The following is a 4,798-nucleotide window of genomic DNA, read 5'->3' on the forward strand; positions in this document are numbered from 1 at the left end:
TTAGACCTCACCTGGAGAGAAAGATTGAATGAAAACTAGTAATGACACTCCTTGAGACCAGTGTTTGGGAGATGTACCACTTTAAATGACCCCCACCCCTTTCTTCTTCCTAGACCCACAGAGTTATTCCTGAAAAGGAGAGGTATTTGTCTTCCAAATGGACTCTTGAGATCTAAAGGCTTGCTTGAACACATATGAGGATGTGGGATAAGTGTAAGTACAGGTATTCTTATAGATAAGTATAGGTATTCAAGTTTTTTCCCTCAGATTTAAGAATCAGTGACTCAAAATGTTGAGTAACCAAAAATTCTTATCTCTTAGGTAGTGATACTAAAGTTATTGTAACAAAATGCAAGCAAATGCAAAAAATTTAGACAAACATATGTATATGTTTATGAATATGTGTGTACATAGTATATATTTTATCAGCGAGAGAAAGGGAGACAGTGAGAGAAAGAGAGGAAGAAAGATCTGTTTAATTTGGAAAGGCGCTTCCTTTCTTCCTTCCCAGCCACCTTGGCGGCTGCTCTTGGTTGGGGTCCGTCCCGCAAGACAGGAAGATGGTGGCTGCAAAGAAGATGAAAAAGTCGCTGGAGTCCATCAATTCGAGGCTCCAACTCGTTATGAAAAGTGGGAAGTATGTGCTGGACTACAAGCAGACGCTGAAGATGATCAGGCAAGGCAAAGCCAAACTGGCCATCCTGGCCAACAACTGCCCGGCCTGTAGGAAATCAGAGATTGAGTACTACGCCATGTTGGCCAAAACGGTGTCCAGCCCTACAGTGGCCACACCATTGAGTTGGGCATGGCATGTGGCAAGTACTACAGGGTGTGCACGCTGGCCATCATCGACCCCGGTGATTCTCATATCATTAGAAGCATGCCAGAACAGACTGGTGAAAAATAAGTCCTGCAATATTTTTCTTTAATAAAGCTGGCCAGAGCTTGTTTAAAAAAAAATTGGAAAGCCAATTAAGAACATTTACTGAGTGACTACTCGTTTCTGGAATTTCTATATTATACTAAGCAGAGTGGATAAAAAGACATGTTCCCATTCCTAGGACAGTTTCTAATATTTCTAGCCCAGAAGCAACAAAGCCCACATGGAAGGAGCACACCAGCCTGTGTGATCATGAGTCATTGAAGGGACCAGGTATCAGGTATCAAACGACAAAAAATCATATCACCATGAATGAGGGGGAGTGGGGGTGGGGACCCAATGCCCATCTGTAGGCAACTGAACATCCCTTTGCAGAAGGGTAGCAGGGAGTATACCAGTCACTCAGGGTGCAGTGAAGTATCGATGAAACACACAAATTTCCTCTAGTTCTTAAATGCTTCCTCCCCCCAACTATCATAATCCAAATTCTACCTTACAAATACAGCTGGACCAGAGGATGTCCACTGGTACAGATAGGAACTGGAAACACAGGAAATCCAGGACAGATGAATTCCTCAGGTTCAGTGGTGAGAGTGGTGATACTAGGAGGGTGGAGGGAAGGTAGGTTGGAAAGGGGAAAACAATTACAAGGATCTACATATAACCTCTTCCCTGGGGGATGAACAACAGTAAAGTAAGTGAAGGGAGACATTGGGCAGTGTAATATATAAAATAATAATAATTTATAAATTATCAAGGATTCATGAGGGAGGAAGGAGCAGAGAGGGAGGGGGAAAATGAGGAGCTGATACCAGGGGCTTAAGTGGAGAGAACATGTTTTGAGAATGATGAGGGCAATGAATGTAAAAATGTGCTTGACACAATTGGTGTATGTATGGATTGTGATGAGAGTTGTATGAGCCCCCAATAAAATGATTAAAAATAAATAATATTTCATGGAAGCGGGGTCTGGAATGCATGCAGAGTTGTTGGAGACATGTAAGAGTGGGGGCAGGTGGAAAAAGTAGTTGGTGACAGATGCTTTCTATCTGAATATCTCATTTAATCTCCCCAAAACACTAATGCGAGCACCCTCCCATTTTACAGCTAACAGGAAGTGAGGTTTGGAAGAGAGTGATGAAGAAACAATCCAATTGAACACCTTTCATTTAAGAGACAAACATTTTGAAATTAATAAGGTATGTGGTGCTTGGTTACATAATTTCAAAGAATCTTGACGGCACAATGGGCTACTCCATGGGCGGCTAACCACAGGGTCAGCTGTCGCATCTCACCAGCCACTCCACGGGAATCCAAGGGTGGGGTTTGGACCTCGAAAGCTGTGGAGAAAGAGGGCCTTTCTGAGTTTGAAGCCTCAGAAACCTAAAGGGGGTTCTCCTCTGCCTGATAGGATCATGATGACTCAGATCAACTCGATGGCATTCAGTGTTTGAAACAGAGTTTCTGCCATCTCTTGTTCATCCCTGGGGAGTCAATGCTCACCCATGGAGACCCTGGCAGGGAGTCAGTGTCATTCAAATATGAATGGATTCCATTTCACTGTTGCACAGGATGAAGCCTTTATTTGCACGTATTTTAAAATGTCTCACTGCTTTTTGTTGAGCTCCAAACAAAAGTATTATTTTCAAAGTCATCGACACAATTGAAGTATACCATTTTATGGAAGCTTCAGGTTTAGAGATAGAAAGTTAAACAAAGTTAAATTGGTCTGAAGAGCAAAGGAGAGAGATCTAAGACAAAACTTGAAACGCTGGGAAGATTGACCCTGCAAGAGGATGAAAGAGAGGGAAAAGGCACTCACGAGGAGGATATATTGGAGGGACACTATCAAGTCGTAGACTGTGGGATCTGATGTGTGTCCCCCCTTCTCACGTTCCTCTTCACCTGTGCTTCCCAGAGTGGGTTACACCATCCCTGGGCAGGTGGCAGCCAATGGGGGGTGGGGGTGGGGGTTCTGCAAAAGCAGAAACCTAGTTTATTGAGGAGCCCTGGTGGCATAACGGTTACACATTGGGCTGCTAACTTCAAGGTCAGCAGTTAGAACTCGCCAGCTGTTCTGTGGGTGAAGGATGAGGCTTTCAACTCCCATTAAAAGTTACTGTCTCAGAATCCCACAGGGACAGTTCTACTCTGTCCAATAGGACTGCTATGAGTCTCAATTGACTCAATGGCAGTGTGTTACTCTGGGTGCTTTAGAGAAACAAATCCACAGAAACTCATGTATAAGAGAGAGTTTTATGTAAAGGTTAAGTGTGCATCAAGAAAATATCCCAACCCAGTGCTGCCCAAGCCCACAAATGCAACATTAACCCATATGTCCAACACCAATCCACAAAGTCCTCCTCCATCTCACAAAACAGACACAACGATGCCGACTGCAGAAGGAAAGCCGAGTCAGTAAATGTGTAAGCATCTCAGTGCCAGCACCCAGGGCTGCATTGGAGTAGGTCCATGTGCCTTCTCCTTGGGGATGTCTTGCAGGAAGTCAGCCTTGCAAACTGAAGCAGGGAACTGCTAAGGCAACTGAACCCTGGTGCGACCATTACAAAGCAAAAGACTCGAAAGCAAGAAAGGTGAGACTCACTGAGCCATTTATCCCTCTGCCCTTCAATTAATCCTACATGTGTTTATCAGCCAGGTTGGCACAATAAACTAACTCAATCCACCCCTTGCCAACCTGTAACCTGTACATAATTCTTTAGTTTCATAATTGCAATTAAATAACACCTACACCTTAACCCTATAATCCTGTGAATTTTTCCACCTATGAAAGTTTGTAAGCCAACCACTTCATGCCTTTATCTCCCCCCAATTTTGGGTATCCAATTTATATACTGCCCACTTACATCAACCCAGTTCTCTGAAAAGACACTCATATTTTTCGACATGAAGAGTCTTCATTCCAGTTGGAACCTTGTGAAGTCCGCATCCATAAGCAAAGTCAAATCCGGACAGGCCATCCACAAAGTCGGCAACAATATGCACCAGTTCACAGGCTCAGAAATCTGCAGCTGGTCTGGTTCTGGTCAACTCACTGTGGGCTGCCTCACTCAGCCTCCACAGGGTGCCCATTGGTCAGCTTACCTTTAGACCATGGGCTCTCACCAATACTCAACAAGCCTGGCCCCCTTGTGCTAGGTCAGGAACCTTAGACCAGTCTACCTGCTCTCATCTTGTTTTCTTTTTTTTGGTAAACCAAGTCCACAGGTGCCAGTGGCCAAACTCAACCTGTCTCTTTATTGCTGCATTTCTCTCACTTCCACGCAACAAGTAGATCCAGGTGGTCACCAAGCAAGCATTTCAGCCTGCTCACAAACTCCCTTTAACATTCAGTCCCAGAGAGGAGTTTTCTTCATGGTTCCAGATTTTTTCCAGTTTCTGACAAAGACTCCGGGTTCCTGAGTACTCCAAAACACTGGGCAGGGCATACCTTTCCTTGCATAGCTTTCTTTGCAAGCGTGGCCTAAATCCATTTTAAGATCAAGTTTTAATGGCTCAAAGCAAGTGGACTTACAAATTTTCTATTTTCCTATTTCCCAGAAAACAACTGAGTAAATACTGTGGCTTTATCTGACCTCTGGTTAGACAAGAAAATCTACTATGAGGGAGAGTCAAACAAACATCTACTCTCCATCTTATGATTTGTTTCTCCACTACCCCCACTGCCAAGGTACCATTATGTATTAGTCCGGGTACTTTAGAGAAACAAATCCACAGAAACTCATGTATAAGAGAGAGTTTGATATAAAGGGTAAGTGTGCATCAAGAAAACATCCCAACCCAGTGCTGCCCAAGCCCACAAATCCAACATTAACCCATTAACCCATATGTCCAACACCAATCCACAAAGTCCTCCTCCATCTCACAAAACAGAAGCAATGCCTACTGCAGAAGGAA

The 4,798-nt window shown here is 43.8% G+C and overlaps 1 pseudogene; it reads left to right on the forward strand.

Annotated features, from left to right (window-relative positions):
* Positions 1-560: 560 nt before the first annotated feature.
* On the forward strand, positions 561-907 carry LOC142452793 (large ribosomal subunit protein eL30 pseudogene; annotated as a pseudogene).
* The last annotated feature ends 3,891 nt before the right edge of the window (positions 908-4,798 follow it).

This window comes from Tenrec ecaudatus, chromosome 7 (assembly GCF_050624435.1).
Source record: "Tenrec ecaudatus isolate mTenEca1 chromosome 7, mTenEca1.hap1, whole genome shotgun sequence".
NCBI classification, from domain to species: Eukaryota; Metazoa; Chordata; class Mammalia; order Afrosoricida; family Tenrecidae; genus Tenrec; species Tenrec ecaudatus.